The following is a 12884-nucleotide window of genomic DNA, read 5'->3' on the forward strand; positions in this document are numbered from 1 at the left end:
AGTACAATTAACATCGATTATTTAATTTAAAAGTTGTTTAAAATTTTTGGAGAATTTATATAAAAAAACATTAGTTTATATTATTTATTTAATTTGTTTTAAAAAACTGATATAAGTTTCAATTTATGCATGTAGTAGTTAATATGAGAAAATATGACACTTATTTGAGAAAAAAACTATTTACTTTTATTAACACCTTCTATCTATTACGAAAAAAACACATTTATATACCTACATTTATATTTTTTGATTCACTTAGAAGGGATAAATGCATATTTACGCAATCATGTTTCATATTTGTGTAAATTTATTCAACATAGGTAACATGGTGAATAGGCATTCGAATCATGGCTTATTAAAGAATCCAACTCCAGGAAACTTAACATTTAAAAAACCATCCAACATTATACAAAAATAACTATTTGTGAATTTATGATTAATTTTGAAATTAGTTTGGATAGATAAATATGATAAGTTTTATATCATTGTCCTTCTTATTATTTTTTTGTTTATTTTTTATATTATTTTATAAAATATATGGTGGTGGTACCAACAACTAAGGAGGTGGTATGATAGTTTCGATGTAGTAAACTATTTGTGTAAAAAACTAAGCGCCTTTGCAAACTAAATTGAAAAATTATTCGCACCCGTCGCTTGATGTCGGTAAACGGCTAGTGTGTGTGTGTGTATACATGTGTGTGTGTTTGAGGTTCAATAGAGAACTATTATTAACAAAGAACCTAGGAACCAATCGTGAGCGTCGTAATTTAAAGCGATCAACGACCAAGGGAACGGATGTAAACTTATATATTGTATGCACATAAACCGAATTATAACATACACCCACATCTTTACTAAAAAACTCATCTCTTTACTAAAAAAATTACATATTTTTTTCGTTTTAAGTTTTTTATTAAGCCACATGTTTATTGAAAATAAAACCGAATATGTCAATTTGCACGATTTTTCGTCCTCTTTTCATAGAGATCCATGTTATATAAAAAACAAACTTTCTTTTTCGAACAAAATCCACTTTGTTTTGTTGTTTTTTTTTTTCAATATTTAACTTTATTTTTAAACATAAAATTTAATTATTCTAAAAATATCATTTTTTGTCATATATTAATAAACATCATTATCGATTAAAAAAAACTTGATTAGTTTAGATTCACATTGTGTATCTAAACTGTAAATATTTCAATTTTAACAGTACAATGTGAATCTGATTTTCTATTTCGAAATCCTTAGCCTAAGGGTTTAATTGTCATAAAACCTAATATGATCAATTCAACAATTATAGCTATTCAATAGAAAACAAACCTAACTCTCTTATACCACTAATGGTTTTAGGCATTACAAAACAAACTTAAACCCTTAAGTGTACATGCAACCTAAAACTAACGATCTATTTTTTCTCTGTTGAACCTATAACTTTGAACTTCCAATATGAAACCTAAAGAACTCTAGGTATTTTCGAAATGTAGAAGGAAAGAAGAAAAAACATACATTTTGATCCTTTGAAGCAAGAACCACCATTATTGTGCCTCTGGTGGCTGAAAACCCAAGCTAGTAAGAAATATGATGAGGAGAGAGGGGAGAGGCAAAAATAGAAATTCTCATAGAATAATGATGGCCAGAATTTACAAGCGCTAGGACCCTTTATATAGTGCAAATAGGAAACCCTAAATAAGTCACAAACCAATAAAATAAAATTATCTTATTTTTGGTAATTATCTAGCTTCCTAATTATCATGCAATGATATTTCTAGAGCCCCAAAAGACTCCCTAAAACCATCCACCCCTATGGGGGAAGGTTCTGGAGCCTTTTGCTCAACTATTTAATAATTACACATTAGTCCCTGTACTTTTTATTAATTCTAGTAATCCCGAAATTATTTTTAGTTAATTTGTAGTTAATTATTAAGTAAATTACAATGTCTTATTAGTTTATTATTCTCATAATATATAATTAAATTATTTATTTCAATTTATTAATCAAATAAACCTCTCTCTCCAAAAATCATCATGTCCAATTGCTAGGTTTGAGTGCAGCACAAAATGACTTTGCTACTATCAATTCAAGTTTATACCAGTTATAGTTAAGGGCTTAGACACATAATCCAACATACTCCCACTTGGATAAGTCTGTAACTATAACCAATAGTACAACTTCTAAACTGATCAGCAAATTATAGCTTCCAAATGTTGATGTCAAACTCTAACCTAGTCAGTTATGTGTTCTAAGATAAGTGATCAGATAATCCTCCATTCTGCAAGATATCATTTGGACATAAGACATAGAACATAATCAATCTCATTGTCTAATAGTTTGTTTCCCGATTTCTGATTTGTAATAACAAATAACTTCTAACTGAACATATTAATTTACTCCTGGCTGCACCCGAAACTATAAGTTAACACCAAATCATCAAGGGGCCCAAAGATATCACTTTTCCTGTCAGGGAAAAAGGAGGAGATAAACTTTGACTTATATGCTTGTACTATCAAGTCACCAAATCATGCACATGAATACGTTTTATAACAGCAAGTTACTGAGGCGTTTACATATTATCAATGGACAACTGATTTGTAAACCACAACTAAAATATCTTTGTTTTAAGATTTTAAGATATTATCGTCTCAAAATTATTCGTGATAAATTCCATGAAGTAATTATTTGAGCGTGGGTTAATCCAATATGTAAAATCTCCATTACTTAGTACTCATGAACTTTGCAACAAAACTATTGCTATGTTTAAACCCTTAAACAATCTACAATCCAGTTCATGACAGTCTTAATTTGCTACTTACTTCCAAAAGTATGATTAACTGTGGAGTTTTACATAATCAAATTATCGAGGAAGTAAAACATGAAAAATAAAGACAATAGTAAATAACTGACAAAAGGTAGAAACGTACTCATAAATAATTCTCTATTATTTAATCACCAAAAGTCAATTACATTTACAAGTTTAAAACTAACTATCAAACTACTAAAACTAATATCATCTCTCAGACAAATACTTCTATCATGTTAAACGTTATTAACCATACTCAGACTCTTTGTGAGGGTATCTATAGGATTCTCTTCAGATGACAACCCCTTTACAACAAGGTGACCTTCTTCTATTCTATGTATGATGAAATGTAATTTTCTGTCGATATGTCTTCATCTGCCATGATCTCGGGGTTCCTTAGTCAAGGCAAAAACTCCTTCATTATCATAGAAAATCTCCATTGGCTCCTTGATTGATGGCACAACTCCAAGATATCTGATGAAGTTCTTCGACCATATTGTTTTTTAGATGCTTAACTTGCCGCTATGTACTCTGATTCACAGGTAGAATCAACCACAGTCTCTTGCTTAGAACTTTTCCAAGTAAACGCTCCTCCATTGAGGGTAAACACCCAGCTAGATTAACACTGAAAGTTGCCCCTATCTGTTTGAAACATGGCGTCACTATACCCAGTTACTCTCAACGTATCACTCCCTTCACGCACTAGGACCCAGTCCTTAGTCCTTTGCAGATACTTAAAAATATTGTTCACTGCTATCCAATGAGCTCTACCCGGATCTCCCTGATAACGACTGACCATGCTCAAAGCAAAGAACACATTAGGGCGAGTATATTTCATTGCATACATGATAGATACAATGGTAGAAGAATATGGAACTGTACTCATTTCTGGTATCTCTGCATCAGTACTTGGACACCGAGTCTTACTTAGTTTGGTATTACTTTGGAAAAGTAGTTCCCATTTCTTGGAATTTTCCAAATATGTAGTTTGACTAAGTCCAATTAGCCTCTTACTCTCTTCTAGCAGAATTCTCATCCTTAGAATATAAGCAGCCTCTCCCAGATCCTTCATAGTGAAACACTTTCGAAGGTAAGAATTAACCTATTGCAAAGTTGGAATGTCGTTTACTATAAGAAGTATGTCTTCAACATACAACACCAGGAAGGTTACTATACTCCCACTAGCTTTGACATATACACAAGACTCATCTTCACTTCTAGAGAAGCCAAACTCATTGATCTTCTTGCCAAAACAAAGATTCCATCTGCGTGAAGCTTGTTTTAATTCATAGATTGATTTCTCAAGATTACAAACTCTATTTGAATACCTTGCATCTATAAAACCCTCTGGATAACTCATGTAAACAATCCTCAAACAACTTCCCATTAATGAAAGTAGTTTTGACACCCATCTGCCAGATTGCATAGTCATGAAATGTAGCTATAGCTAGCATTACCCTAATAGACTTTATCTTGGATACTAGCAAGCAGGTCTCGTCATAGTTAACCCCTGGGGTTTGAGTAAATCCCTTCTCAACCAGTCGATCCTTGAAAGTGTGTACCTTTCCATCCAAGTCGGTCTTCTTCTAGAAGATCCATTTTTAACCAACTATCTTACGACTCAGTACACTGTTAACCAAATTCCAAACTTGATTGTCATACATGGACTTGATCTCGTTGTCCATTTCCTCTTTTCATTTGGCTGCCTTAGGGCCTGCCATTATTTCCTCGTAGTTAGTATGTTCATCCATATTTACTAGTGTACTATCACTAATAAATGTATCACTATATGTAGTTATATGGAAACCGTAGAACTCATGTAACATGCTAACTCTACTAGAATGCCTAAGAGGTAATGAGTTGTCAACTAGAATTTCTTCCTCTGGTTGAACCCTAGAGCCAGAGGTTCCTTCATCATTTGAATCTTGAATCTCTTTAAGATCAATGGTACTCCCGTTGTCCTTTTTGCATATGAGCTTTCTCTCTCTCTCTCTCTCTCTCTCTCTCTCTCTCTCTCTCTCTCGCGCGCGCGTGCGAATGACTCCCCTTCGTGATACAAAGACCACGTTCTCACTAGGCATGTGGAAAAGATATCCAAAGGACTTTTGTCGATACTTGATGAAAATATATCTTTCACTATGAGGTTAAAGCTTGTCGTAAGTCTCTGTCTAATGAAAGCCTCACAACCACAAACAAAACTATGTGCCAACAAGGCAACTTTCCCTATCCACATTTCATGAGGTGTTTTGGCAACCTTCTTAGTTGGGACAAGATTAAGAGTATAAGTAGGAATCTCTAAGGCATACCCCTATAATGAGATTGGTGTAACAGCCTGGAATCGCAAGAGTAGAGTTGAAGGGCTAAAAGTGTAAGTTTCGGAGGGTGACTCGGCGAGTCCATGGATAGACTCGGCGAGTCAGGTCGCAACTATGGTCGCATATCAAGTAGCCTACTTCGCGAGTAGGTGCTGTGTGGAGAAAACCCTAATTTTCGGGGTTGAGCCCTATATAAAGATCATTATGCCCCTCCACAGCCTCCTCTATTCCCCCCTTGAGTCCCAGAAACCCTAATTTCGTGGAGAGCCCCATTGTTGAGAAAATTAGAGCTTGGAGAGGAGTTGGTTGAAGAAATCTTGAAGGAGAAGTGGCTTGGATCAAAGGGCTTTGCTTGGATTCGAGTTTCATTGCTGTTGAGGCATCCTTTGGAGTGGAGGAGTTCGTGTCAGAGTTCGGAGCAGCGAGATCTTATCCTTTCAGCCGACAGTTTTGAGGTGAGTTATCCTCACTATATCAACAGGGTCTAAGGCACCAAGGCCGACCCTTTATTGGATTGAAATTCGGATATGGTTATTATGTTATTGTTTTATGTGTCTGCATCCTGGTAGCTAGGATGGTACATGCTAGGAGACCTTGTTAAGTTCAGTTTCCCGATATAGATAAAGTGATGTTATGCTAGTGACCGGTTAGGTCGGTAACCTGGGTAGGGTAATGATATGCTATGTGATCTGTTTGTTCGGTTTGTTGGCTATGACTGTTATATGATTGTATGTTTTGTGCACATGGTTGTTTGGACTAGAGATGGGTTGAGGCGGGTCCTGCTTTGTGCTGTAGGCCAAGATACCCAGGGCGGACCGGTTATTCCGAAGGCCCAGCGAGCGGTCCGGATAGGCTGTAGGCCCCACGAGGGCGGACCAGATGTGCCGAGGCTCGGAGAGTGGACCAGGCCGACTGAAGGCCCGATACGGGCGGAACAGTCACACTGTAGACTCAAAGAGTGGACCAGGTGGGTTGAAGGCCCGATGCGGGCGGACCAACCCCACTGTAGACTCGAAGGACATGACTAGACCTGGAGGATAGATCCGATGGACTGAAGGCCCGATACGGCGGACCAGTCATACAGTAGACCCGATATGCATGGCTGTTCTATGTTATGTTATGTTATGTATGTTTTATATGTTATGGGCCGGAAGGCAATATGTTTTGGACCGGAAGGTCGCATCCTGGAAGGGCGTATAAGTGGTTGGTATTTTGGGGGTATCTCACTAAGCTTTTGGGCTTACAGTTGTGGTTTAATGTTTTTCAGGTTCTTCAGGAGACCGTGGCAAGGTGAAGGCGCGATCGTACCGCTCCTCATGATTTTGTAGCAAAGTGATTCTGGGGATACTCTAAATGAATTGTATTGAAAACCTTTTTGTAAACAATTTAATGAAAATCGGGTGGTTTTTGAAAATTTTAAATTGGTTGTATTTTTCGGATGTTACAAGTTGGTATCAGAGCCTTGGTTTGAGTGAATTGGAGGAACACTTGTGTGACTCCAGTCTCAAATCGAGGAGGGTTTTCAAAAGCGAATTTAAAAATGGTTTTCAAAGTAAGTAAAGGAGGACGCGGAGGTACGATCAGCCGGAGCCAGTAAGTAACCCCAAAGTACCATACATGACAATTGTTTTATTCAGCTTTGATAGAACAGCATGCTAGAGTTAGGCTAGGGATCTTCAGGATTGCTTGATGAGTTGCCTGATTTATGATGCCTGCTAGCCTAGGGTTCCTTGTGAGAGATTTCTAGTGTTCCTCTAGTTGTGAGGATGGAGCGTTGTTATGTATGTCGCTAGGGTGTTGTGGGAGTACTTCATACAAATATGGGTAGGTGTGGAAGGTAGTATGGGCCCGTACTACCGAAAGCACGAATCCATACGCGTATCAGGGAAACCATGACCTCTAGGGTTGGGATGAGAGCTGGTTCCCGGGATAGTGGAATATGTCTGAGATTTTGGTGTTTTATTTTCAGTATGGAGATTTCAGGGCACGCTGGGAGTGGATCTGGGTCAGGATCAGGAGCAGGAGAGGGAGTTCCGGGTGGTTCTGTACAGCCCGAGGTTGTCAGTCAGATGAGTACGCACGAGTTGGATGCGAGGATTCGTGAGATCCTAGATAATGAGGTTGCTGCATTGCTTCGGACTGAGCTGCCGGAGTTGTTTGGGTCGATCAAGACCACCATGGTAGAGTATTTGATGAGGGCTATGCGGCTCTCACAGAGATGGCTGCCGTGGCGGCTACAACAGCTGTAGCAGCGGCATGGGGAGGAGCTAGTAGAGGTTTCCAGTATCGGGACTTCGATAATACGAAGCCTCCCTGTAACAGCCCGGAATTTCAGGTATTGTTATAATATGGTTTTTGGGGTGTTTTAGGAAGGGACTCGGCGAGTTGGAGCCAGACTCGCCGAGTAGGACCACAGACTGGGTCGCGGGTTCGCGACTGGACTCGACGAGTCCATTATGGACTCGGCGAGTCTGCGCTGTTCAGCGGAAACCCTAGCCGTTCGGTTTTGGAACGTATATAACGGACTTATAGGCCTTCATTGTCCGTCTTTAGCGACTGAGAAGAACCCTAAATCGGTTGTGGGCATCTAGAGCAAGGATTGAAGGCCATTGGTGATCTTGAAGAAGTTATTGTGCAAGGAAGAGAAGGGTTTGGCTAAAGGAACGGCAAGGGAATCAAGTTCTGAGGATTGGGGACACAGAGAGTGCATTATTCAGGTAATATTTCGGATCATATTCTGCTATGTTGATGTGTGCATGGATTTAGGGTTTATGGAACCCTTTTGTGACTAGATTGATTATTACCCTTGTTCCCCAAACGATTATAACCCTGTATTAGGACCTTTAGAGGTCCAGAATGTCCCATGCCTGTGTATTTCGGGAATTAAGAGAGGTTTTGGATTGGAAACCTTATGCCTTAAGTCAAAAGGTAAATTACAAGTCTTGGGGTGTAGCATGAGCACCTAAATGAAGGTCTTACGTGTTGTACCAGCTTAGGAGGACCAAACCTATGAATGGTCGGGACAATACAGATCTCAGGAAGCAGTTTGATCGACTGCATGGCATGGACTCGCCGAGTCCGATGAACAGACTCGGCGAGTAGCTTGAAGATTAACTGGGACTCGTCGAGCTGTTCTTCAGACTCGGCGAGTGGAGTCGGGGTGGCCCCGCGATTCTTCCACGAGGAACTCATCGAGTCAAGAGGGATATTCGACGAGTAGAAAGGGAACATCAGGATATGGTGAGGACGTCTAGACTCGCCGAGTCGCCTTAGCACTCGCCGAGTCCGGTCAAGTTGACCGTTGACCAGAGTTGACCTACATGTGATTTCTTAGGGTCAGTTGTCTTGAAAGATAAAAGTATTAATAAGGGATATATGATATTATTCAGGGAGTCTGTAGCTCGGCGGATCGAATGCGAGTGATTTCAGGAGTCGCTAGCTTTCATTACCCACGAGGTAAGTCTTCTCACTATACTGTACCCGGAAGGGTTTGACTGTGTGACCGGAAGGTTGGATATGATATGTGTTATACGTGCTATATATGGTAAGGTATTTTCTATGCGTGCTATGTATGTTTATATGGGCCAGAAGGCAATATGTTATGTGACTGAAAGGTCGGATATGATATATGATATATGTGCTATATGTGTTAGGATAAATGTATTATTTGCTGTGTATGTTTATGGGCCGGAAGGCAATATGTTATGTGCCGGAAGGCAATATGTTATGGGCCGGAAGGCGATTATGTTACGGGCCGGAAGGTGTTGCGTTGTAGACCGGAAGGTCAGGGCCTGGAAAGGCGTATATGCGTAAGTAGTATACTGGGGAACTCACTAAGCATTTATGCTTACAGTTGTTATGTATGTGTTTCAGGTACTAGCGAGGACCGTGGGAAGGCGCCGGCATGACGCGTACACACTGTTGATGTTTTGAGATCTTGGGGATTTTACGATTGTATTTTGATATGAAATTTGGAATAATTATATTTGGTTGAAATAAATCACTTATTTTAAATGAAAATTTTGTTTGAAAATTTGCGTTGTTACAATTGGTATCAGAGCCTTGGTTTGAGGGATTCGGGTGTACCTTCGGGTGTAACTGAACTCAAACCGAGGATTTGAGGAAAATCTTTTAAAAATAATAAAGGCATAAACTTTTATAAATGGTAAAGTGGTAAAAAGAAAGAAGCAGTGTGTACGATTAGCCAGCGCCCGAACGGTAAAGATCCCCAGAATACCTTACAATGTTATGTTATGCAATGAATTATGAGTTGTTATGCATGCTAGAAGACTAGGTATTCATGATAGGACTAGAGTGGCCTGATTTGTGATGCCTTAGTCTAGGGAGTTTGCCGATATGAGATATTTGGTAGCGTGCAGGTAGATAGTGCATATCAAAGTAGAGTACTCACTATTCGGGGTTTGGGGAGGAAGATTTGGGACGAATACTGATACGGTGTGGTCGGTAGTATTGGGCCCGTACTACCGAAGACACTGGGTCGGTGGGAGACCCAAGTAAGAATCCCTGGATATCGGATACTGAGTAGGGTTGCGTATCAAGTGCAATTGTACTTGATGGAGTCTCTGATAATTTTATGTTGTATTTCAGAGACATCATGGTTACCACACGCCACAGGGCGAGTTCGAGCGGTGTGAGTGACGAGGATATTCGTCAGATGATTCAGGAGGAGGTAGCTGCAGCAATCCGGGCTGAGATCCCGGAGATGTTTGGGTCTATTAAGACCACTCTGATGGAGACGTTCGAAGAGCGGTACGCCGCACTGACTGAGACTGCAGCCACTGCCGCTACCGCAGCCGTGGCCGCTGCCAGGCCACAAGGGGGCGATTCGTTGCTATTCCGGGAATTCAGCAACACGAAACCCCCTGAGTTCGATGGGACGCAGGATCTGATTGCTGCGATGAGGTGGATCGCCGACATTGAAGGGTGCTTCTACACTTGCTCATGCCCGGAGCACCTGAGGGTACGGTTCGCTTTGAACCAGCTCCGTATGGGAGCGAAGGATTGGTGGAAGTTCGTGACGGCGAACTTCACTTTGGCGGAAATTACAGCAGTGACATGGGAGAGGTTTACTGACATGTTCAGGGACGAGTATGTTCCCCCAGTGGAGAGGGAACGATTGATTCAGGAGTTCTTGACCCTTAAGCAGGGTACTGATTCGGTTGCGGTGGTTACGCAGAAGTTTCATGAGAGGGCGATGTTCTGCCCTGAGCTGGTGTCTATAGAGCAGTCGCGGATGAGCCGGTACTTAGGCGTTTTGAGGAGGGATATCCGGGAGTTTGTGTCAAACTCAACCTATCGTACTTTTACTGAGCTTCAGGCAAATGCCAGGAAGCGCGAGATCGAGTTGGAGACCCAGGTCAGGGAGGAGGCCGAGTCTCGGCAGGTGGACCGGCAGCCAGCTCAGTCTCAGCCGGCAGCCAAGCGGATCAAGTCCGCTGATTTGAGGATGGGAGGTCAGAAGGGCCGCACTTGCGGGAAGTGCGGCAAGGGTCATGAGGGGGCGTGCCGAGCTGGTGGTTGCTACAAGTGTGGCAAGGAAGGACACATTGCCAGGGATTGTCCTAAGGGGTTTATGGTTTGTTTTCATTTCAACCAGACAGGCCATCGGAAGGCTGAGTGCCCGCAGCTTCGTCAGGGATCTACACCTACTACCAGGACTACTAAGGCTCGACCGGCGAAGGTCGAGGCCCCGAGGGCTTGTGGGAGACCCTTTCAGCTGACTGCGGAGGAGGTCCACGCTGCGCCCGATGTTGTGGCAGGTATGCTGTAATTCACGTATTTATTTAAAGTCGAGATGTTATGCTTATGTTAATATATGTGTAGGTACTTTTCTTGTGAACTCTATGCCTGCTCTAGTGTTATTTGATTCGGGTGTGAGTAGGTCCTTTGTATCTGTAGCTTTTAGTCAGCATATCAGCATTAGTCGTGAGCCGTTAAGTCGGCCCCTGAGCGTTTCTATAGCGGCCGAGAGGGTGGTTTGTGCCACGGAGGTTCTTCGGGGATGCGTACTAGAGATTTTCGGGGTTGAGTTTCCGATTGACCTAATTCCTATTGCGATGGGTGATGTCTGTGTCATCATGGACATGGACTGGCTGAGCCGATTCAGCGCTGTCATCGACTGCGACCGCCAGCTGGTGACTATACGAGACCCTAGTGGAGGAGTTCTTACGGTGTACGGCGAGGGTACTCGTTCGGGATCAGCTTTTTGTTCGGCCGCTAGGGCGAGGCAATGTCTACAACAGGGATGTAAGGGTTTTGTGGCGTATGTGATGGATACGCGGGAGGCTTCCGAGAGACCAAGGTCAGTGGAGGAGGTCCCAGTGGTGTGTGAGTTTCCAGATGTTTTTCCCGAGGAACTGCCGGGAGTACCTCCTGCGAGGCAAGTAGAGTTTGGTATCGATCTGATTCCGGGGGCTGCGCCTATTGCGAAGGTGCCTTATCGTCTCGCACCTCCAGAGATGCAAGAGTTGTCCTTGCAACTCCAGGAGTTGCTGGGGAAGGGATTTATTCGTCCGAGCAGCTCGTCGTGGGGAGCATCGATCCTGTTCATCAAGAAGAAGGATGGTTCACACCGGATGTGCATTGATTACCGGGAGTTGAACAAAGTGACGGTCAAGAACCGCTATCCGTTACCGAGGATCGATGACTTATTCGATCAGTTGCAAGGGGCATCTTGGTTTTCCAAGATCGATCTGAGATCAGGGTACCATCAGGTAAGAGTGCGGGATGAGGAAGTCCAGAAGACAACATTTAGGACGCGATATGGGCGTTATGAGTTCGTGGTGATGCCTTTCGGGCTCACCAATGCCCCGGCAGTGTTCATGGACCTCATGAACAGGGTATGCAGGCCGATGCTGGATCGGTCTGTGATTGTATTTATCAACGACATCCTGGTGTATTCGCGATCCAGAGAGCAGCATGAGGGACATTTGAGGGAGGTCCTTGGGGTACTGAGGTCGGAGAAGCTATATGCAAAATTCTCCAAATGTGACTTCTGGTTGCGGGAGGTCCAATTTCTTGGACATGTTGTTAATCAGGCAGGGATATTGGTCGATCCAGCCAAGGTTGAGGCAGTGATGAGTTGGGAGGTACCGAAGTCACCTTCCGAGATCAGGAGTTTCCTTGGGTTAGCGGGGTACTATCGGAGGTTTATTAGAGACTTCTCCAAGATCGCGGTACCGCTCACCAGACTGACCCGGAAGGGTGTTGCCTTCTCATGGGGACCCGAGCAACAGATTTCTTTCGAGACACTTCGCCAGAGACTGTGCGAAGCCCCGGTATTAGCTCTCCCGGAAGGGATGGAAGATTTTGTCATATATTGCGACGCATCGATTTCGGGACTGGGTGCAGTGTTGATGCAGAGAGGTCATGTGATAGCTTATGCATCGAGGCAGCTAAAGCCTCACGAGGCGAGATATCCCACGCATGACTTAGAGTTGGGGGCAGTAGTGTTCGCTCTCAAGATTTGGCGTCACTACCTGTATGGGGTTCGATGTACGATATATACGGACCATAAGAGTTTGAAGTATTTGATGGATCAACCCAACCTAAATATGCGTCAGAGGAGATGGTTGGATGTGGTCAAGGATTATGACTGTGAAATCCTATACCACCCGGGCAAGGCTAATGTGGTAGCCGATGCATTGAGCCGCAGGGCGGAGAGCACTCCATTGCGAGATGTATGTCTGAGACTGACGGTGATGACTCCGGTATTGGATGCTATTCATGGGGCACAGGCCGAGGCTGTGAG

The sequence above is a fragment of the Lactuca saligna genome, chromosome 4, assembly GCF_052625555.1.
Source record: "Lactuca saligna cultivar CGN05327 chromosome 4, ASM5262555v1, whole genome shotgun sequence".
NCBI lineage: Eukaryota > Viridiplantae > Streptophyta > Magnoliopsida > Asterales > Asteraceae > Lactuca > Lactuca saligna.